Here is a 24,421-nt window from a genome sequence, read left to right on the forward strand (position 1 = left end):
CTACCCTGTCTACCTGGGAGGTAACTTTCAGGGATCTGTGGGCATGTCCCCTGCCGCTTCTCCACACTACCTGGTAGCCCGCCATTTACTTTGTACTCTGCCTTGGAGTTTGTCCTTCCGACATGCACACCTCACACTTCCCCGGGTTGAACTCGGGTCCCCCTTGTGATCAGCTACTGTTGGTGAAGCTGCGTGCGAGGATTCGCAGGACAGCGGGAAGATCGACTACACCTGTTTACTGGCGTTCCCCCTGTCGTGGATTTCGCCTTGGGTTACAAATATCTCCCTCAACACAACAGAATCAGCTCTGCATTGGAACTGAACCGAACTTTCAAACATCCCATCGTCAGACTGTAACTATTCCCAGCTGAGCTTGTCTTTGTTTGGCGAACTTTATCTGTACTCCTATGTCCGCATAATGCTGCTAACCTTTGATTACCTGGTTAATTTACTATATTCAGTAGTTACTAATAAAATAGTGACTGTTAACCGCAAAATAAAGTGCGTCCTATTGCGGCTGATAGTTTTACAGGGTTGCGAGCGTGTAACAGGTACTCTCCCCAGGGTTGCGTGTACCTAACACCACGCAAACGACCGCCGCCGCGCTTGGCACAGCCTTCCTTTAACTTGCTCCAGCTAACCAATCCCAGAGGCCGGCTGGTCGCTGGTCGGAGCTCTTCTTCGTGAATTGCCCCGAAACTCTGCCTTTGAAAATCTCGATCGCCGCCCCGATTGAAAAGTGTCCCTCTTACGCGCTCCCTGCCGCAGATTGTACAACACGAACCGCTCTCTCCACTCGCCCCCTCTCTCCACTGACTGCGACCTCTCCTCCCGCAAACTCCGCCCCTCGTCCCTAACGCGCCCCCTCCTCCCACGAACCCCGCCCTCTATTTCCTCTCATCCCGCCCACCTCCCACTCACCCCGCCCTCTCATCCCACTGACACCATCCACACCTCGCAGTGATTCCCCTCCACACGCCACCTCGAACCGCGCCCCCTCCCCTTGTCTCCGTGACCGCCTCCCTCCGATTGGATCTCCGTCAGACTGTAGTTCAACGGCCCGCGAACTTCCGAAATTATACACTCCCCCTCCGACATCCGCACTAGCTGCCCCGCAGCGTTGCCCCCGCCCCCAGCATCCGAAAGAGGGGATGGTTATAGACGACCAGACGACCAATCGGATCAACCCGTTTTATTAGCGAAAAGCTTGTGCGTCGAACAGCTGATGGTTCAGGTGGCCTCAGCGAGCTGGAGAGGTGGGTCTGCTGGTATTCCGGGAGCGCGGGACGTGTCGGAGAGTTGGCGGGGGGGAGGTGGGTGTGTAGGGTCTGGGGGAGGTGGGAGTGTGTCTGAGATCTGTGGACAGGAAGAACCAAACCCCGCATTGAACAGTGGGTAGCTGAAGGGTGTCCCAACTACCCCGTGACGAGCTTTGTAGGGAGGGAGGGGAATATTCCCGAGGGGTGGGCCGCAAGCACAGCGAGGGGTTGGCATCGGTCAGGAAACTCTCGTTTCTCAGACCAAGGGTTCCAGCGGAGCGCAGTTACTGAAGTTTTCCTGGATCGCCAGCAGAACTGGCAGCTTGTTACTGGGAACGAACACCTCCATGTGGACGAAGTTGTTGGGGTTTCCAATATCGACCTGTGGGCAGGGTCACTCGGTTAGTCATGGGAGTCCCGTCCGCTAACCCCCTTCCCACTGCCACCTCCGTGACCCGCGCTCTCGCGAGACATCCCTCCACATCCCCGCCACTTCATCCCTCGCTGCACCCCTCCCCGACTCCTTCAACCCTCCCTCCACTACACACCTCCCCATCTCCGTCACCACTCCCTCCCCTACACCTCTCCCCGACTCCTTCAACCCTCCCTCCCCGACACCCCTCCCCGACTCCTTCAACCCTCCCTCCCCTACGCACCTCCCCGACTCCATCACCGCTTCCTCCCATACACCCCTCCCCGTCTCTATCACCCCTCCCTATCCTACACTACCGCCCCGTTTTAATCGTCCCTCCCTCCTCCACATCCCTCACCGTCTTTGATAATCCTAACCTCCCTTACACCTCTCCCCGTCTCCGTCACCCCCTCCCTCCCCTAAACCCCTCTCCGACACCGTCACACGCTCCGTCCCCGGCACTTCTCCCCGTCTCTGACCCACCCCGTTCACTTCATTGTCATCCCGTCTCTCCCCTCTAACCCTCCCGGTGTCCGTCACCCCCTCCCTCCCCTAAACCACTGCTCGTCTCCGTCACCCCCTCCCTCCCCTAAACCCCTCTCCGACACCGTCACACGCTCCGTCCCCTGCACTTCTTCCCGTCTCTGACCCACCCCGTTCACTTCATTGTCATCCCGTCTCTCCCCTCTAACCCTCCCGGTCTCCGTCACCCCCTCCCTCCCCTAAACCACTGCTCGTCTCCGTCACCCCCTCCCTCCCCTAAACCCCTCTCCGACACCGTCACACGCTCCGTCCCCTGCACTTCGCCCCGTCTCTGACCCACCCCGTCCACTTCACTGTCATCCCGTCTCTCCCCTCTAACCCTCCCGGTCTCCGTCACCCCCTCCCTCCCCTAAACCACTGCTCGTCTCCGTCACCCCCTCCCTCCCCTAAACCCCTCTCCGACACCGTCACACGCTCCGTCCCCTGCACTTCTCCCCGTCTCTGACTCACCCCGTCCACTTCACTGTCATCCCCATCACTCCCCTCTAACCCTCCCGGTCTCCGTCACCCCCTCCCTCCTCTAAACCACTGCTCGTCTCCGTCATCCCCTCCCTCCCCTAAACCCCTCTCCGACACCGTCACACGCTCAGTCCCCTGCACTTCTCCCCGTCTCTGACCCACCCCGTCCACTTCACTGTCATCCCCCTCTCTCCCCTCTAACCCTCCCGGTCTCCGTCACCTCCTACCTCCCCTGAACCTCTCCTCGTCTCGTCACCCACTCCAGCTCCTACATCTCCTGAAATCTCCGTCATGCACTCGCTCCACTACGTCCGTCCCCATCTCCATCTTACTCTCTCTCCCCAACCCCATCTACGTCCCTGGCAGACCTCCTGGTCTCCATTCCCGTCCCACCCATCCCCGTCTCCATTCCCCTGCCACACCCTCCTGGTCTCCATTCCCCTCCCACCCATCCCCATCTCCATTCCCCTCCCACACCCTCCTGGTCTCCATTCCCCTCCCACCCATCCCCGTCTCCATTCCCCTCCCACACCCTCCTGGTCTCCATTCCCCTCCCACCCCCTCCCGGTCTCCATTCCCCTCCCACCCTCTCCCCGTCTCCATTCCCCTGCCACACCCTCCTGGTCTCCATTCCCCTCCCACCCATCCCCGTCTCCATTCCCCTCCCACACCCTCCTGGTCTCCATTCCCCTCCCACCCTTCCCCGTCTCCATTCCCCTCCCACACCCTCCTGGTCTCCATTCTCCTCCCACCCCTCCCCGTCTCCAATCCCCTCCTACACCCTTCCGATTTCTATTCCCCTCCCACCCCTCCCCGTCTACATTCCCCTCCCACCCCTCCCGTCTACATTCCCCTGCCAGAGCTGCTCCCTTCCCGTCTCTGTTAATCCTAACCGGCCCTACACCTCTCCCCTCCCACCCCCTCCCGGACTCCATTCCTCTCCCAGCTCCTCCGGGTCTCCATTTCCCTCCCAGCCCATCCTGGTCTCCAATCCCCTCCCGTCTTCATTCCCCTCCCACCCTCTCCCGGTCTCCATTCCCCTCCCACCGTCTCCCGGTCTCCTTTCCCCTCCCACACCCTCCCGGTCTCCTTTCCCCTCCCACACCCTCCCGGTCTCCATTCCCCTCCCACATTCTCCCGGTCTCCATTCCCCTCCCACAGTCTCCCGGTCTCCTTTCCCCTCCCACACCCTCCCGGTCTCCTTTCCCCTCCCACCCTCTCCCGGTCTCCTTTCCCCTCCCACCCTCTCCCGGACTCCATTCCCCTCCCACCCCCTCCCGGTCTCCTTTCCCCTCCCACACCCTCCCGGTCTCCTTTCCCCTCCCACCCTCTCCCGGACTCCATTCCCCTCTCACCCTCTCCCGGTATCCATTCCCCTCCCACCCTCTCCCGGTCTCCTTTCCCCTCCCACCCTCTCCCGGTCTCCTTTCCCCTCCCACCCTCTCCCAGTCTCCTTTCCCCTCCCACCCTCTCCCGGTCTCCATTCCCCTCCCACATTCTCCCGGTCTCCATTCCCCTCCCACCCTCTCCCGGTCTCCATTCCCCTCGCACTCTCTCCCGGTCTCCATTCCCCTCCCACCCTCTCCCGGTCTCCTTTCCCCTCCCACCCCCTCCCGGTCTTCATTCCCCTCCCACCCTCTCCCGGTCTCCTTTTCCCTCCCACCCACTCCCGGTCTCCATTCCCCTCCCACCCCCTCCCGGTCTTCATTCCCCTCCCACCCTCTCCCGGTCTCCTATCCCCTCCCACCCTCTCCCGGTCTCCTTTCCCATCACACCCTCTCCCGGTCTCCATTCCCCTCCCACCCCCTCCCGGTCTCCATTCCCCTCCCACCCTCTCCCGGTCTCCATTCCCCTCCCACCCTCTCCCGGTCTCCTATCCCCTCCCACCCTCTCCCGGTCTCCTTTCCCCTCACACCCCCTCCCGGTCTCCATTCCCCTCCCACCCTCTCCCGGTCTCATTTCCCCTCCCACCCCTGCTCCCTTCCGGCTTCTGTGTGAATACTCGACCTTGATCAGCAGAAGTTTCCCCAGCATGATGGTCTGGTCCTGCTCACGGTACGTTTTCGCGACGAATATCTGCTCTAAGGCGTGGATGTGACTCTCCGCGTCGGATTTCACCTGGACAGGGACAACACAATCTTCTGAATCTCCCGGGGAGGACAGAGCGGGACGAGGAAGGGTGTCCGGAAGCGAGGGGCGGTACCATTTCTTTTTTACTTCTCCCCACTCCATTTCTCCGCTTTTCCTCGTTCCGTCTCTCGCCTTTCCCCACCTCGTACCCGTACTCCCCACTCTTCCTCGTCTCTCTCTGATCTATCATTTTATCCTCACTCCATCTCCCTCTTCCCCCTCTCAGCCTCCCCTGCTCTCTCACCCCCCTCACCGTCTCCCTCTTCCCCCTCTCTCCACCTCCCCTGCTCTCTCACCCCCCTCACCGTCTCCCTTTTCCCTCTCTCTTCGATTCCGCTGCACTCTCACCCCCTCACCGTCTCCCTCTTCCCCCTCTCTCCACCTCCCCTGCTCTATCACCCCCCTCACCGTCTCCCTTTTCCCTCTCTCTTCGATTCCCCTGCACTCTCACCCCCTCACCGTCTCCCTCTTCCCCCTCTCTCCACCTCCCCTGCTCTATCACCCCCCTCACCGTCTCCCTTTTCCCTCTCTCTTCGATTCCGCTGCACTCTCACCCCCTCACCGTCTCCCTCTTCCCCCTCTCTCCACCTCCCCTGCTCTATCACCCCCCTCACCGTCTCCCTTTTCCCTCTCTCTTCGATTCCCCTGTTCTCTCACCCCCCTCACCGTCTCCCTCTTCCCCCTCTCTCTTCGATTCCCCTGCTCTCTCACCCCCCTCACCGTCTCTCTCTTCCTCCTCTCTCCACCTCCCCTGCTCTATCACCCCCCTCACCGTCTCCCTTTTCCCTCTCTCTTCGATTCCGCTGCACTCTCACCCCTCACCGTCTCCCTTTTCCCTCTCTCTTCGATTTCCCTGCTCTCTCACCCTCTCACAGTCTCCCTCTTCCCCCTCTCTTCGATTTCCCTGCTCTCTCACCACGCTTCAACGTCTCTCTCTCCTACCGCTCTCTCCCCCACCCCTGCTCTTTCCCCCTCTTTCTGTGTGCCTCTATAATCTTTACCCTGGCCGAGTTTTCTACATCTCTGTCGCTTCGTCACTGATCTTTCTCCCCTTCTCCTGTCCTGTCCTTCGCCTCACTCTCTGCTCCCTCATTCCACATTCCCTGCTCGTTCTCATACTTTTCCCGTCTCGCTTTCGCTCTTCTCCCTCTCCCGGTCTGTATCCGTCTACAATCTCTCCAATTCCCCTGCTGGAACTCTCACCTTTCATCCGTGTCTCTACCTTCTTTCTCTCCCTCTCACTCTCCCTCTCTCTCGCTCGCGCACTCTACTTCTCGCTCTTTCCTTCTCTCTCCCTCTCCGTGCTCGAAAATTCCTCTGCCCTCCCTCCCCTATCTCGCCTGGCTCCCTGGCTCTCTGCCTCTCACGTTTCTCTGTTTTCCCTGCTCTTTCTCCCCGTATCGCTGTCTCTCTCCCGCATGTCCCCACTTCCCCTACTCTTTCTCCACCCTCCCACCTCTCCCCACTTCCCCTGATCTATCCCCTCCCTCTCCCCGTCTCTCTCTCCCTCTCCCTCTCTCTCTACCTCCCCCCTCTCTCTCCCCCACTCTGTTCGATCTCCAATTACCCCGCTATTCCCCCACTCTTGCTATTTTTCTCTCTCTCCACTCCTGGCACCTCCTCCTTCCACCTCCCTTTCTCCTACCTGCCCCCCGCATTCCGTTTCGTTCTCCAATTTTCCTCCCGCCCTCTAATCCAAACACTCACTCTCCCCCTTCTCCTCCTCCTTCCTTCCCTCTCTCGTCCCCCTCTCTTTCCCATCCCCCTTTCTTCCGTCTCCCTCTACCTCCCTCCCCTCCCCTCTCCTCTCCCATATATCGCCCCCTCACAATTTTCCTGCACTATTCCCCTTCATCCAGCCTCCGCCCTGTCACTGTCGCCATTATCCCCCCCCCCGGTCCTACGCTCAATCCTCTCCTCTCCCTGCTCCAAATGGACTTCCACTGTCTATTCCGTACCTCTACTTCTCTACCCGTCTCTCGCACACATATATATATATCTACTTCCCGCTCTTTCCTTCTCTCTCCCTCTCCGTGCTCGAAAATTCCTCTGCCCTCCTTCCCCTATCTCGCCTGGAGATATAAATATATATATATATATCACTATTTTATTCACTTTCTCACCCCGCCTCTCTCTTCCTTACCCCTGAGGAGGGCAGTTTAAGGGGTGTGGGAGTGGGGAGGACTGTGCTCCTGGTTCTGGAAGAGTTTGGAACAAACCTCATCTGCGACCTTATGGACCTCTGTCGTGGCCGGCTGTTCTTTTGTCCACACTGGTGCCATCTCTCTCTCTCTCTGTTGCACTTGTTCATTCGCTGACGCTCTCTCTCTCACTCTCTCTCTCGCCACTTGTCACGGCCGCTTTTAAAGATCTGGCCCCTCCCCCCACCCCTCCGACATGCCCCTCCCCCCGCTCAGCTATTCCCCCGCCCCGTTTTGCCCTCTCTCAGGCTCTTCCCTTCCGCTTGGGGAATGGAACCTGACCCTGGCCCCTTAAGGATGTGACCTACTTACAGGAAAGGTGTACAGAGCATAGGGAACATTCACAAAGGTTTCTTGTGTCTGCGGGGCCTCTGGTTTCAGGAAACATTGAATGGGACAGGATTCTATACAACGTAGAAGATTGAGAGGGGATTTGATGGAGGTTCACTGGCTTTATCTGCTGTGGTTGGGTGGGGCTACAACCAATGATCAAAGGTTAAAGGTGAAAGGTGAGAATTTTAAGGGGAACATGAGGGGAAACGCCTTCACTCAGAAGGTCGTGAGAGTGTGGAATGATCTGCGAGCACGACTGGTCCGTGCGAGCTCGATTCCAACGTTTAGGCGATGTTTGCACGGGTACACGGATAGGAGGCTTCTGGGGGTCTATGATCCAGCTGCAGCGGGCTGGGATAATGCAGCTTAAATGGTTTCCGCATGGGCTAGATGGGCCGAAGGGCGTCCCTGTAAGTCGTGTTTCTCTGTGACTCTATGAGTAGAGTCCCAGAGCCACCAAGCGCCTCTCCTCTGCAAACTTTGCATCAAAGCCATCGATCTTGATCCGTCGTGACATTGTGACCATTCAGTTATGTCCTTCAGCCAGACCGTTCTTCTGTGGTGGACTCGTCACTCTGGCATGAGTGGACACACACACAAGTCCCCACTGGCCCTGCTATAAAACTGTGAGTTTTTCTGACCGATCTCCTTGTTCGGTCTCCGTTGTCCCACACCTTCCCATGGGTCCCAACACTCAATCAGTGTCCACTAGTGTGTCTCCTGGTGTTTCTGAGGGGTGTCTCTCCAGACCTGACTTTTATCCCTACTCACGGGGTCTCAGCTATCAATCAATTTTGAATGACTGTGTCCATCAAACCGGCCCACTCCGGCTGACCACTGAGGAATGTTAATGAACAGAATGGTATAGGATCAATTACCCTCTCAGAAGTCATAATACGGTAAATCAACAAGTCTCTCTCCCCTCTCTTAACTGTAGCAGATGTTGTTGAATGTTTCCTCCTCATCGCTCTCTCTCACGAGCAGCATAGCAACAGTAATGGTTCGTGATTCTCAAAGGGGGGGATGTGGGCAACTCTGCACCCCATGGTCAATCAGGACTGTTCAAAACACTCCAAGTACTCTCAGACCTCATCCTCAGTAATCGACTCCACCGTCTTCCCGAACTCTGGGGTCAGACTAATTGTTTACTGTCTTCTGCCTCTGTCCCTTCTTGATGTGTGAAGCGATATTTGCAATTTTCCAGTTTTTCGCAACCATTCCAGAACCTACTGATTCTTGAAAGACCGTAACTGGTGCCTTTGCAATCTCTTCAGCTACCTGTTTCTGAGCGCCGTGGTATACACCATCTAGTCCAGGTTGATTATTTGCACTCAGACATATCAGTTTCCCAAGAATCCTCTATCTACTTCTGGTAATTTCACTCATGCCATGATCTCTGACACCCAACACCTCCACCTAACGTGTAAGGATGGGCAAAGGAGGGGCTGATGGAGTCCAATCTCGGGAAATGAATGCTCATGCACTTTGGTTGAAGAAATGAAACGGTGACTATTTTCTAAATCGAGAGGAAATACAAAAGCTGAGGTGCAAAGTGACTCGGGAGACCTTGTGCAGGATTCCTCCGAGGTGAATTTGCAGGTCGACTCTGTGCTGAAGGAGGCGATTTTAGTATTAATAAAATATAGAGCCATAGCACCGTGTCTTGTGATCTTGTGAACCGTAGAACATTGCAGCACAGAAACAGGTCTTTTGGTCCTTCTTGGCTGTGCCGAACCATTCCTCTGCCTAGTCCCACTGACCTGCACCGGGGCCATATCCATCCATACCACTGTCATCCAAGTTTTTATTAAATGTCAAAAGTTAGCCCGCATTCACCACTTCATCTGGCAGCTCATTCAACACTCCCACCACTCTCTGCGTGAAGAACCCCCCCCCCCAATGTTCCCTTTAAAGATTTCCCCCTTCACCCTTAACCCATGACCTCTGTGTTTTTTTCTCCCCTGGCCTCAGTGGAAAAAGCCTGCTCGTATTCCCTCTATCTATACCCATCCTAATTTTATACACCTCTATCAAATCACCCCTCATTCTCCTACGCTGCAGGGAATAAAGTCCTAACCTATTCAACCTTTCTCTGTAACTCAGTTTCGCAAATCCCAGCAACATCATTGTAAACCTTCTCTGCACTCGTTCAACCTTATTAATATCCTTCCTGTAATTAGGTGGCCAAAACTCTTCACAATGCTTCAAATTTGGTCTCACCAATGTCTTATACAACATCACCATTACATTCCAACTCTTATACTCAATACTTCGAGTTATAAAGGCCAATGTACCAAAAGCTCTCTTTACAACCCTATATACGAGTGATGCCACTTTTAGGGAATTATGTATCTGTACTCCCAGATCCCCCTGTTCTACTGCACTCCTCAGTGTCTACCATTTACCTTCTCTGTTCTACCTTTGTTTGACCTTCCGAAGTGCAATATCTCACACTTGTCCGCATTAAATTCCATCTGCCATTTCTCAGCTCATTCCTCCAACTGGTCCAAATCCCTCTGCAAGCTTTGAAAACCTTCCTGTCTGTCCACTACACCTCCAATCTTTGTATCATCAGCAAACTTGCTGATCCAATTTGCCACATTAACATCAGGGTCATTGATATAGATGACAAATAACAATGGACCCAGCACTGATCCCTGTGGCAAACCACTAGTCACACATAAAAGCAGCAATGTAATTTGGAGACTGTATAAAACAGTGTGAGGCCTCAGTCGCAGTATTGTTAGCAGTGTGGGGCCCATCATCGAAGAAACGATGTACTGGAACAGGAGGGGTTTGAAAAGAGATTCGCGGAAATAAATTCAGGATAGAATGGCTTATTATATCAAGAGCGTTTGATGGCTCTGGGCCGGTATTCAATGGAGTTCAGGGGAAGGAAATAGGTGATAATCCAATTCGAACATATGGAATGCCGACAGGCATTGTGAGAAAGCATGTTGCAAGGATGTATCCTACGGTGGCCGTGACGGGACACGAGGAAAGCAGGACAATAGGGCAGAGAAGAAAATTGAATCGGCCATGATAAAAAGGCGAAACAGAATGACGGGAACAAGTAGCCTCATTCTGCTCCAATATCTATAGTGGGGGGGGGGGGGGGGTCTAAGACCATAGGATACAGATAGAGTGGATGTGGAGAGGATGTTTCCTGTAGTGGGGGAGTCTAGGACCAGAGGATACAGATAGAGTGGATGTGGAGAGGATGTTTCCTGTAGTGGGGGAGTCTAGGACCAGAGGGCACAGATAGAGTGGATGTGGAGAGGATGTTTCCTATAGAGGGGGAGTCTAGGACCAGAGGACACAGATAGTGGATGTGGAGAGGATGTTTCCTGTAGTGGGGGAGTCTAGGACCAGAGGACACAGATAGAGTGGATGTGGAGAGGATGTTTCCTATAGTGGGGGAGTCTAAGACCAGAGGGCACGGATAGAGTGGATGTGGAGAGGATGTTTCTCACTGGTGGAGTCTAGGACTAGAGGACACGGCTAGAGTGGATGTGGAGAGGGTGTTTCCTGTAGTGGGGGAGTCAAGGACCAGAGGACACAGATAGAGTGCGTGTGGAGAGGATGTTTCCCGCACTGGTTGAGTCTAGGACTAGAGGACACTGCCACAGAACGGAAGCGCGTCCTTTTTGAAATGGGGGAGCAGACTCCCCACGGCTTGTCAAGCAACAAGACCTTGAAAATAAACAAAAATGCTTGCTTTAGTGGCCATTGATAGGAGTTCCAAAGAGCCACAACCTGCCCAAATAAAGCAAAAGAAAAAGATGTATTTCGATGTGTACACCTGAAGTAACATGTTTTGAAAACCGAGCAGGCTGATGCGATACAGACCCCACAGAAACCATCACCACTGATTCCAGAACACCTCTTAACAGGTGAGAAAATCTCAACGTGGAAACAGGCCCGCAGGGATACAAACACCATCACGTCGAGTAGAAGCTTAAAACTGGGCCTCTGAATTCCTGATCACCGCTCCCACTGCAGACAACAGTCTGGCTGGAAATAAAGATCCGAAAAATATAATAACAATATTATGTTTCTGTGTGGGTATATTTTCAGGTTGTTGCCTTCAGTCCAACCAGTGATCCCGGGACATTTGGCTGTATTTGGAGTTATGGATTACGGATTGGGTTAGTTCCTGATGTAGGATCTTGGCCCGAAAGGTCGACCATTTACTCCTTTTCCATATCTGCTGCCTGGCCTGCTGAGTTCTTTCGGAGTTTTGTTCCTTCGTGCTTCTGCATCAGCAGATCTTCTCCATGATTAGGACGTGCGGGTTGTTTTGCTGTGAACTCTGGAGCGCCGTGTCTGTGTGCGAGCATCGGCCCTGCATGTAGGACGGGTTCCAACAGGCAGGCATTCCGCAGAACAGGATGCGGCCTCTCCGCTGAGATCCGGTCCAACCGGCTCCACTTTCCCCGCTCACGTTCAGCTGTGAGCAAAGTTCTCATTATACTATATTTAACCATTTATGCTTTCAGCAGAAAGCGATAGACTCCAGGATGGGATGGAATATAGAATGAGATGCAAGGCTATTGTTACAGCTGCTGCCCAACTTTCCGCGTGTTTCACGATTCCTTAAAATAAATCAGTCTTAAACATTCTCCTTTCTGAGCCGCATGGTTATTCGGTGTCATTGCTTCTTACAGAGAGAGCGAGAGCGAGCGGTGACGGGACCCTGCCCCTGGGAATTTGAGACCTGTACCGAAAGGATAGTTTGCAATGAACTGAGGAGGACCAGTAGCCGAGTTGACTGCTCCTTTCAAAGGATGTCGCCCGACCTGTGAGTTCATGCAACTTGTTTATAACATAACTCACCCCATTCTCCTGCATTGCCAGGACTATAACATAACTTTCTGTTGGAGGTACATGGGGGAGGTACGACCTGGACAGAAGTGATGAGTTAGACCTGAACCCCAGGGGGACTAATATCCTGGTAGAGAGGTTCGGTACAGCTGTTGGGCAGGGGGCGGGTTTAAACGAATTTGTCAGGGGGACTTGAACTGGTGCGATGGGTCTGAGGATGGGACAGTTGGTTTAACAAACAGATGTACTGTGTCTGGGATTCTGGCAGGGAAAGTCTGATCACAGGGCAGTCTTGCAGTCACCAGGATCCGTTTCATAACAAATACGGGACAAAATCAAAAAGGGTGAGATGTTTTAATGCACGCAGTGTGTGAAATAAGGCAGATGATCTTTAGAACTGTTAGGATCGGCACGGATAACGTTGTGGACGTCATTGACCCGTGGCCGAAAGTAGATTACCGCTGGGAGCTTGAAGGCCAAAGATGCAGATTGTATCATAAGGTCAGGCTGGCAGGCAGGGGGTGCGGGGCGGCTCTGTGTTCACAAGATGAAATTCAATCATTACACAGAAGTGACATAGGGTTGGAGAATCGTTGTGGGTCGGGCAAAGGTTCTGCAAAAGCTCAAAAGGCTCAGAGGGTGGTTATACACAGACCTTCAAAGACGATCCAAGGCGTGATGAAACGGGAGACAGGAATTGCGTGAACAATGGTCACGGCGGTTTTCAGTTGCCACTTTGGTGCGTGGCGACTTCAGAGCCCACGAAGGGATCAACTATTCCGGATATCATCATCCAGCTTGTTTGTACGTCTTGAAGTAATTGAGCATAGTTGGGCTGAAGGGTGAGTTCCGTTCCGGTCACGTATCGAGACCAAGTCTGCTGATAATGCAGCCATTGGGGAGACTTGGTTGCAGTGGGTGAGCTGGGCCCACAGTTCACTATTACTGGATTCTCTCGATCCGGACGCAGCAGTGCGGGAGAAAATAAAGGGGGATCGGTGGCGTTGAGAGAGAAAATGTCAGGGCAGTGCTCAGGCGGGACATGCTGGAGAACTGGTCTAGTGAGGCCTCGAGAATGGGACCGAGTAATGGGCGACATTCCAGTCAACCGACAGTCCGCGGGATTTAGAAGAACCTATTTGGAGAGAGATCTGTGAGCGTTACAAGGATAATCAGTTTGTTGTCGCAGGTGATTTTAAATTTCCACATATTGATTAGGACTAGCTGGGATAGAGTTTGTAAAATGTATTCAGGGCAGCTTTCTTAATTCGCACACAGAAGTTCCAAAGAGGGAGCGTGTTCAGACGATCTGCTCTTTGGTGATTGCGACAGGGCTGGCGACGGAAGCTCGTGCAGGGGAATACCTTGCATCGAGTAATCACCATATCATGGGTTTCAAAATTAACAGGTAACGTAGTTAGGTCCGGCCCGCGGATTGAGATTCCCGTTGGGACAATGGCCAGTTTGGATTGTTACGTACCCCATAACTGGGTGTCTTACAGGCAAAGATAGAAGTGTCCGTTGAAGTCTGCTGGTACTATTTTCAAACAGTGTTTATTAGTAAAATATACAAATAAATGTCAATACAAATATAGATACAAATACAAACAAACAAATACAAATGTCAATACGAATTATAGGAAAGATATCAATAAATTAGAGAGAGTGCAGAGACGATTTACTAGGATGTTACCTGGGTTTCAGCACTTAAGTTACAGAGAAAGGTTGAACAAGTCTGACTAATCTGTTGGAGTTTTTTGAGGGTGTAACAGGGATGTTAGACGAGGGTAAGCCAGTGGATGTTGTGTACCTAGATTTTCAGAAGGCATTCGATAAGGTGCCACATAGGAGATTGGAGAGTAAAATCAGAGCTCATGGCATTGGGGGCAGGGTTTCAACATGGATAGAAAACTGGTTGACAGATAGAAAGCAAAGGGTAGCAGTGAATGGGTGTTTCTCGGACTGGCTGGAGGTGACTAGTGGGGTACCACAGGGCTCTGTATTGGGACCACAGCTCTTTACGATTTATGTCAACGATTTAGATGAGGGCATTGAAAACTATATCAGCAAGTTTGCTGACGATACTAAACTGGGTGGCAGTGTGACATGCGAAGAGGACGTTAGGAGAATACAGGGAGACTTGGAAAGGCTGGGTGAGTGGGCAGATACTTGGCAGATGTCATTCAATGTGAATAAATGTGAAGTTATCCACTTTGGAAGCAGGAACAAGAGGGCAGAGTATTGTCTGAACGGTGTCGAGTTAGGTAAGGGAGAAATGCAAAGAGACCTAGGAGTCCTAATTCACCAGTCAATGAAGGTGAATGAGCAAGTGCAACAGGCAGTGAAGAGGGCAAATGGAATGTTGGCCTTTATTGCAAGGGGAATTGAGTACAAGAGCAAGGATGTCCTTTTGCATTTGTACAGGGCCCTGGTGAGACCACACCTGGAATATTGTGTACAGTTTTGGTCTCCAGGTTTGAGGAAGGACATTCTGGCAATTGAGGAAGTGCAGCATAGATTCACTAGGTTGATTCCTGGGATGGCAGGACAGAGAGATTGGAGAGATTGGGCTTGTACACACTGGAATTGAGGAGATTGAGAGGGGATCTGATTGAAACGTTTAAGATAATTAAAGGATTTGATAGGATTGAGGCAGGAAATATGTTCCAGGTGTTGGGAGAGTCCAATACCCGAGGGCATGGATTGAGAATAAGAGGTCAGTTATTTAAAACAGAGTTGAGGAAGAACTTATTCTCCCAGAGAGTTGTGGAGATGTGGAATGCACTGCCTCGGAAGACGGTGGAGGCCAATTCTCTGGATGCTTTCAAGAAGGAGCTGGATAGATATCTGATGGATAGGTGAATCAAGGGATATAGGGACAAGGCAGGGACTGGGTATTGATAGTGAATGATCAGCCATGATCTCAGAATGGCGGTGCAGACTCGAGGGGCCGAATGGTCTACTTCTGTACCTATTGTCTATTGTCTATTGTCTAAGTTAGGTCTCTATTCATTGGAGCGTAGAAGGTTGAGGGGGGATTTGATCGAGGTATTTAAAATTTTGAGAGGGATAGATAGAGTTGACGTGAATAGGCTGTTTCCATTGAGAGTAGGGGAGATTCAAACGAGTGGACATGATTTGAGAGTTAGGGAGCAGAAGTTTAAGGGAAACACGAGGGGGTATTTCTTTACTCAGAGAGTGATAGCTGTGTGGAATGAGCTTCCTGTAGAAGTAGTAGAGGCCAGTTCAGTTGTGTCATTTAAGGTAAAATTGGATGGGTATATGGACAGGAAAGGAGTGGAGGGTTATGGGCTGAGTGCGGGTTGGTGGGACTAGGTGAGATTAAGAGTTTGTCACGGACGGTGGGCCGAGATGGCCTGTTTCCGTGCTGTGATTGTTATATGGTTATATGTTATATACAGATAATACACGTTAGCAATACTAAGCCTAATGTGGGTATAATAATAATCAATAATAAAAAAGCTCTACTGAATTGTCAAATGGAAATATAAAATTCAGATCAGTTCATACGTGCTGAGGTAGTTGTTGGTCGATGTGTTGTAAGTGTTGGAGAGAGAGAGAGAGAGGGTGATCAAACAGTGACAGCTATTGTCTTTCAAACCTTCCTTTATTTTCTTGATCCGTCGATGTGTTGTTGTGGCCATTCAGGTATGACCACTGTCTCCTTTAGCTAGACCGTTCTTCTATGCTGGACTCGTCACCCATGCAAGTAGGACACACACACAAGCCCCCACCGGCCTCGCTTTAAACACTGTGAGTTAAAATTGACCGATCCTTCGTTCGGTCTCCGATGCCCCACACTTTTCTCGCGGGTTCCAACACTTAAACAGTGCTCACTAGTGTGTCTCTTGGTGCGTCTCAGTCCGCCCACGTCCTCACCAATTCTAGTCCATTGTTGCCTAACAACATCCGATGGGTTTTGATGAAACTCCCCTCCCCCACCATCCAACTGAATTTAGTTGACATATTTTATTGTGTACAGTTCTGGTCACCGAATTATAGGAAAGATGTCAACAAAATAGAGAGAGTACAGAGGAGATTTACTAGAATGTTACCTGGGTTCCAGCACCTAAGTCACAGGGAAAGGTTGAACAAGTTAGGTCTTTATTCTTTGGAGCGTAGAAGGTTGAGGGGGTGGAGATATGATCGAGGTATTTAAAATTATGAGGGGGATAGATAGAGTTGACGTGGATAGGCTTTTTCCATTGAGGGTAGGGGGATTCAAACAAGAGGACATGAGAGATTAGGGGAAAGAGTTTAAGGGTAACAGGAGGGGGAATTTCTTTACTCAGAGAGTGGTAGATGTGTGGAATGAGCTTCCAGCAGAAGTGGTAGTGGCAGGTTCGGTATTGTTATTTAAAGTAAAATTGGATAGGTATATGGACAGGAAAGGAATGGAGGGTTATGGGCTGAGTGCGTGTCAGTGGGTCTAGTTGAGAGGAAGCGTTCGGCACGGGCAAAAATGTCTGTTTTCGTTCTGTAATTGTTATATGGTTGTATGGTAAATGGTAGAGCATTGCGGAATTCAGTAGAACTGAGTGATCTAGGAATAATGGGGCATAGTTCCTTGAAGGTGGAATCTTATGTGGATAGTGATCTAGGAATAATGGGGCATAGTTCCTTGAAGGTGGAATCTCATGTGGATAGGGTGGTGAAGAAAGCTTTTGGTATGCTGGCCTTTATAAATCAGTGCATTGAGTATAGGAGTTGGGATGTCGTGTAAAAAATTACACAAGGCATTGATGAGGCCAGATTTTATTTACAAGTATTGTGTACAGTTCTGGTCACTGAATTATAGGAAAGATGTCAACACAAGAGAGAGAATAACTCTCAACTCATGTCCTCTTGTTTGAATCTCCCCTACTCTCAATGGAAAAAGCCTATCTACGTCAACTCTATCTATCCCCCTTATAATTTTAAATACCTCTATCAAGTACCCCCTCAACCTTCTACGCTCCAAAGCATAAAGAACTAACTTGTTCAGCCTTTCTCTGTAACTTAGGTGCTGAAACCCAGGAAACATTCTCGTAAATCTCTTCGGCACAGCGTTTTCTGTTGTCCTTGTAACATTCTTTAGAGACTGCCTAGAATTTGCCAAGCACACAGCCCTCTATTTTTGAAAGCTCCCTGTACCTATCTAATAGTCTTTTGATAGACGCTAATGTATCCCTCCACCACCGTCGCTCGGAGTGCGTTCCACCACTCTCTGTGTGAAATCTCTTCCTCTCACCAATTTCTGTACCGATTTCCAAACACCTCAAAGCTCTACCCCCTCGTGGTCGTCATTTCAGACCTGAGAAAAAGCCTCTGGCTATCGACACGATCAATTCCCCTCATAATCTTGCACACCTCTGTCAGCTGAACTCTCATCCTCCGTCCCTCCAAGGAGAAAAGGTCAAGTAGACTCAACCCATTCTCATAAGTTACGCCCTCCAAAACTAGCAAAATCCTTGTAATCTCCTCGGCACTCTCTCTGTAATATCCAAATTGTTCCTCAAGCGAGGTGACCAGAACTGACCACAGTACTCCAAGTAGGGTCTGACCAAGGTCTTGTATAGATGTAACATCACCTCACGGCTCTTGAACTCCATCCCACGGTTGATGAATGCCAATTCACCACACACCTTCTTAACATCACTCAGCCTGCGCAGCAGCTTTGAGTGTCCTATCGACACAGACCCCAAGATCTCCCTGATTATCCACACTGCCAAGAGACTTACCATTAATACTGTATTCTGCCATCATATTTGACCCACCAAATGAAAACAGTTCACACTTATCTGGGATGAAGTCCATCTGACGCTGCTCAGCCCGGTTCCGCACCCTGTCGATGTCCCGCTGTAAACTCTGACAGCCCTCCAGGCTGCCTACCCTCAATTTCTCTGTCATCTGCAAACCTACTAAACCACACTTTTACTTCTTCATCCAGGTCATTTATTAAGAAATCACAAAGAGGAGGAGTCCCACAGCAGAACCCTGCGGAACACCACTTGTCACCGACATCCATGCAGAAAACAAACCATATACAACCACCCTTTCCCTTCCGTGTGCACGCCGATTCTGAATCCACCAAACAAGGTCTATTTGGATCCCATGCCTCCTTGCTTTCTGAATAAGCCTTGCACGGGGACCCTTGTCAAAGGCCGTACTGAAATCCATATACACTACATCCACCGTTCTAACCTGATCAATTTGTTTATTTACTTCCTCAATGAATGCGGTCGGGTTCGTAAGGCACGACCTGCTCTTGATCAGGCTATGCCGACTATCCCTAATCAGATTATGTCTCTCCACATGCTCATAAATCCTGCCTCTCAGAATCTTCTCCAACAACCTGCCCACCACTGAACCCAGACTCACTGGTCTGTCACTTCCTGGGTCGTCTCTACACCCATTCTGGAACAAGGTCACGACATCTGCAACTTCCCTATCCTCCAGTACTTCTTCCGTCCCTATTGATGACGCAAAGATCATCGCAAGAGGCTCCGTCATCTCTCCTCTCGTTTCCCACAGATGTCTGGGGTCTATCCCATCAGGTCCTGGTGACTTATCTAATGTAATGCTTTTCAAAACCTCCAGCACATCCTCTTTCTTAATGCATTTTGCCCAAACGATTCAGACCACTGTAAGTCATCCCTACAATGGCCAAGGTCCTTTTCCCTGGTGTGTACTGAAATAAATTAGCCATTAAGTACCTCCACTACCTCCTCCAACTCCATGCACACGTTCCCACTGTCACTCCTGATTGGTCCTAATCTCACACGGCTCCTCCTCTTGCTCTTCACATCCGTGTAGAATGCCTTCGGGTTTTCCTTAATCCAGCTCACCAAGGCTTTCTCATGGTCCCTTCTGGCTCTGCTAATTCCTATTCTTGAGGGCTTTCCAAACAACCTTGAGATTTTCTAGAGCTCAAAAAGTACCTAATTCTCGAACCTTTCGTTAGCTTTTCTTTTCTTCTTAACTAAATGTTGTACACACGTTGGTCCCTTACCTCTGCCATCACTTCCCTGCCTCCACGAAGCATCCCTGCGCAGAACTCCGTGCAAATGTCCCCTGAGTATTTGCCTTTTTCTGCTACAACATCCATCAATTCTAGTGACCCATCAGCAAAAGTGGGATATGGATAAGACAGAAAGAGTGCGGGGAAACTTAACAGGGATGTCACCATGACTTGAGTTATACCGGCTGAGGGCACCAGAATGAGGGGAGGTTTTGACAAACGAGTACGGAATCATGGAGGGGGCAGAAAGTGTAAATGCCACCGGGTTTCGCCACTCAGATTGAGAGTAGGGTTAGATGTCTTGGTAAAAGGGGAAAGGGGAAATGCTTGACAGCAACATCACGTGGAGCTTCTCTCCGAGGGCGTTGACTCGAGTCGGCCTGAGGAACATGAGAACATAAGGATCAGGAATCGGACATCAGACCCGGAGAGACCGCTCGGGTATTCAAAAAGGCCATTACCAATCTGGCCACGGACACATCTCCACCTTCCTGCCTTCTCCCCATAACCCTCAGATCCCCTCCGATGCAACAGTCTATTCAGCCTTGCCTTAAATATGTTCACCGAGGGAGCCTCCACTGCTTCATCCGGCAGAGAATTGCACAGGTTCACCGCTCCCCGGGGAAAAAGCACTTCCTCCTCACGTCTGTCCCGACTCCACCTCCTCGAATCATGAGGGGATGTCCCGTGGCTCTAGTTTCACCCAACAGTGGAAAATAATTCCCTTCCTCAATCTCATCCGTCCCTTTCCTGATTTTAGAAGTGTCGATAAGATCTGCCCTCATGCGCCTGAATTTCAGCGGCTACATTTCCAGGCGACTCTGTCTCCCCTCACAGTGGATTCCCGAATCCAACAGGAAGTACTGGATGTGGGTCAGATTGTGAAAAGAATACATGATATGGTGGAAACATTGCGGCGGGCCAGGATTCGGGTGCGGGGCGATTGTCCTCGGCAGCGTAACAGATCGACACGGACTAGAAACAGCCGAAAGAAATCTATCTGCGCAGGTTGACTCTGTGGTTCAGAAGGCGGACGGTGTATTGGCCTTCATCAATCGTGGGATTGAGTTCAGGAGCCGAGAGGTAATGTTGCAGCTATATAGGACCCTGTTCTGACCCCACTTGGAGTACTGTGTTCAGTTCTGGTCGCCTCACTACAGGAAGGATGTGGAAACCATAGAAAGGGTGCAGAGGAGATTTACAATGATATTGCCTGGATTGGGGAGCAGGCCTTATGAGAATAGGTTGAGTGAACTCGGCCTTTTCTCGTTGGAACGACGGAGGATGAGAGGCGACCAGATGGAGGGTTATAAGATGATGGAGGCTTTGATCGTGTGGATAGTCAGAGGCTTTTTCCCAGGGCTGAAATGGTTGCCACAAGAAGACACAGGTTTATGGCGCTGGGGAGTAGGTAAAGAGAGATGTCAGGGGTAAGTTTTTACTCAGAGAGTGGTGAGTGCGTGGAATGGGCTGCCGGTGACGGTGGTGGTGGCGGATACGACAGGGGCTTTTAAGAGACTCCTGGATGGGTACATGAAGCTTAGATAAATAGAGGGCTGTGGGTAAGCCTGGCAATTTCTAAGGTAGGGACGAGTTCGGCACAACTCTGTGGGCCGAAGGGCCTGGATTGTGCTGTAAGTTTTCTATGTTTCTGAACGTTTCTGTGCCGCTGGTCTCTCTGACCCTCTGGTTTGACAACAGCATCATGAGAAACCGAGGCGACAAGGAAGCTGGAACAGCGGGAATACGACACCTGCCAGTGAAATGCACCTGGACAAACAAATTACCGATTTCAGGAAAACAGGTGCAGCTGAACCAGTCCGATGCGGGTCTGGGGCATTCCACTGTGGCAGGCTGAAGCGGAACTGAAACTCTGAACCCGAGATAGGCGAGCAGAGGAAGATTAATTTTACCACCGCCCGCATATTAACAACTTAACCCTCCCGTCACCTCGAACGAAACCACACGCTCTCGGCCTGTCGGCCTGTCAGCCCCCAAACCACCAGCGATCTTGGGATGGGTTTCATTTCATCTTTCGATCTCTTTATTGATTTTCAAATAAAGAACATACAAATCAGAGGAGGAGATTAGCAAACAGATAATATAAAAGACATGTAAACAGCAATAATAAAAGCAGAACGTACATAATGTCAATAGCAGACAAGTAAAATGTTAAGCTGTTTTATATACAACGGTCAAAAAACTACAACTCCTCATAGACAATAATAGACAATAGGCAATAGACAGTAGGTGCAGTAGCAGGCCATTCGGCCCTTCTAGCCAGCACCGTCATTCACTGTGATCATGGCTGATCATACACAATCAGTGCCCCGTTCCTGCCCTCTCCCCATATCCCTTGCCCCCGCTATCTATAAGATCTCTATCTAACTCTCTCTTGAATGCATCCAAAGACTTGGCCTCCACTGCCTTCTGGGGCAGAGCATCCCACAGATCCACCACTCTCTGGGTGAAAAAGTTTTTCCGCATCTCTGTTCTAAATGGCCTACCCCTTATTCTTAAACTGTGGCCTCTAGTTCTGGACTCACCTATCAGCGGGAACATGCTTCCTGCCTCCAGCGTGTCCAATCCCTTCATAATCTTATAGCAATCATAAAAAAAGATTGGAAATTTTATTTAATAAAGGGCGAAAAACCACTAACTAAACTAAAACAAAATAAAAGAGAAAGAAAAAAGAAAGAAAAAGAAATATTTGGCAGTCCAATTGAGGGTAAAAAAATTTAAAAAGAGAGAGAGAAAAAAACATCCTTCCTGTCATCTCCGAACCTTCACCGATAAGGATTTTCCCAAAAGAGAATAAAGAAAAATAAACAAACAAAAACAAGCAAACAAATAAATAAATAAACAAACAAACAAACAAACAAATACATAAATAAATAAATAGATAAATACATACATAAATACATAAATAAATAAACGAATAAATAAATAGATAAATAGATAGATAGACAGATAGATAGATAGATAGATAGACAGACAGACAGACAGACAGGCAGGCAAATGAATAAATAAATAGATAGATAGATAGATAGATAGATAGATAGATAGATAGATAGATAGATAGATAGATAGATAGATAGATAGATAGATAGATAGATAGATAGATAGATAGATAGATAGATAGATAGATAGATAGATAGATAGATAGATAGATAGATAGATAGATGGATGGATGGATAGATAAATAAATAAATGGGTGAATAGATTTGACGATGTGAGAATAATGAATAAAGGGTCTCCAGACCTGTTCAAAATTAAAATTGGGATAGGTAACTGACTAAGGTTGGGTAAGAGACACCTTGTGTACCGTCTGGGTAGCCACCAAACTGATAGGATGAGCGCCGATTGGTGGAACTTCCGTTAAAGCTCCCCCCATCCCCAGCATCACCCCCTTCCTTCACCCCTCCCCGCACCCTTTCCGCTCTCTCACCTCGCCCGCCCGTCGCCTCCCTCTGTGGCTTCTCGCCCTTTTCTTTCCTCCGTGGCCATCTGTCCTCTCCTAACAGACTCCGCCCTTCTCCCGCCCCGGATCCCTTTCAACAATCAGCATCCCAGCCTCTTTACCTCATCCCCCTCACCATCTCGGTTTCTTGTGGTTCCCACTGTCCACCCCCACCCCTCAACCTTTTCTCTCTCCGATCCTGCTGAAGGAGATCGGCCCGAAACGTCGACTGTACTTTTTTCTCCCCCCACAGAGGCTGCCTGGCCTGCTGAGTTCCTGCAGCATTTTATCTGTGTTTGTCCGGTTTCCAGCATCTAACTATTTTCTCTGGTTTGCGACTGGACCCCCAGCAAACACGCTCCGACCCTAAGGAAATCACCATGATCTTTCTCAAACGCATCTCTCCCATTTCCCGCACATCTGCCCTCACCCCATCCACCCGCCACCCCACTCGGGATAGGGTCCCCCTTGTCCCCACGAGCCTCCAGGTCCAACGTATAACTCTCCGCATCTTCCGCCACCTCCAACGGGAACCCACTACCAAACACATTTTCCCTCCCCCACCCCCTTTCTGCTATCCGTAGAGATCGTTCCCGACGCGACTCCCTTGTCCATTCATCCTCCCCCCCCCCTCCACTCCCACCGGTCTCCCTCCTGGCACTTATCCTTGTAAGCGGAACAAGTGCTACACCAGCCCTTACACTTCCTCCCTCACCAACATTCAGGGCCCCAGACAGTCCTTCCAGGTGAGGCGACACTTCACCTGTGAGTCGGCTGGTGTGGTATACTGCGTCTGGTGCTCCCGGTGTGGCCTTTTATATATTGGTGAGACCTGACGCAGACTGAGAGACCGTTTCGCTGAAAACCTACGCTCGGGCCGCCAGAGAAAGCAGGATCTCCCAGTGGCCACACATTTTAATTCCACGTCCCATTCCCATTCTGATATGTCTACCCATGGCCTCCTCTATTGTTAAAATGAATCCAAACTCAGGTTGGAGGAACAACACCTTATATACCGGCTGGGTAGCCTCCATGAACATTGACTTCTCTAACGCGTTAAAGCCCCTCCTCCCCTTCTTACCCCATTCCTGAAATATTTAGTTGTTTGTTTTTTTTTCTCTCTCTCTGCCCATCACTCTGCCTGTTCTCCATCTCCCTCTGGTGCTCCCCCCCCCCTCCTTTCTTTCTCCCGAGGCCTCCCGTCCCATGATCCTTCCCCTTCTCCAGCTCTGTATCACTTTCGCCAGTCGCTTTTCCGTCTCTCAGCTTCACCCCACTCCCTCCGGTCTTCTGCTATCATTTCGCATTTCCCCTTCCCCCCACTACTTTCTAATCTATCACTATATTTCCTTTCAGATAGTCCGGACGAAAGGGGCATAGTTTTAAGGTGCTTGGAAGTAGGTACAAGGGGGGTGTTGTTCAGACACAGAGAGTGGTGCGTGCCTAAATGCACGGGCTGCGACGGGGGTAAGAGAATTACCAGCAAACCCGGGGGACAATGGGGTCCTTTAAGAGGCTGATAGATGGGTACATGGAGCTTTGAACAAAACAGAGTGTTGTGCTTTGGGGACAATCCAGGCATTTTCCAGGCCAGGTTACACGGTTGGTACAACATTGTGGGCCGAAGGTCCCGCAATGTGCCGCAGACGTTCTGGGTTTCTATGTTCCCAGAAGAAGGTCGATCACCCAAGATGAAATGTCAGAGCAGACTCGACTTGACAAACTGCCAAATTCTTCTCCAGGTCTTGTTGTCTTCCGGCTGCAAACCACAGCAGATCA

The 24,421-nt window shown here is 50.7% G+C and overlaps 1 long non-coding RNA gene across 1 annotated transcript; it reads right to left on the minus strand.

Annotated features, from left to right (window-relative positions):
- Positions 1-1,588: 1,588 nt before the first annotated feature.
- Positions 1,589-7,128, minus strand: LOC132387625 (uncharacterized). Its single transcript, XR_009509953.1, has 3 exons — positions 7,023-7,128; positions 4,681-4,791; positions 1,589-1,641 (listed from the first exon to the last, which is right to left on the minus strand). It is a non-coding gene; the product is annotated as an uncharacterized LOC132387625 (long non-coding RNA).
- Between the last annotated feature and the right edge of the window lie 17,293 nt (positions 7,129-24,421).

This window comes from Hypanus sabinus, unplaced genomic scaffold (genome assembly GCF_030144855.1).
Source record: "Hypanus sabinus isolate sHypSab1 unplaced genomic scaffold, sHypSab1.hap1 scaffold_2049, whole genome shotgun sequence".
Taxonomy (NCBI): domain Eukaryota; kingdom Metazoa; phylum Chordata; class Chondrichthyes; order Myliobatiformes; family Dasyatidae; genus Hypanus; species Hypanus sabinus.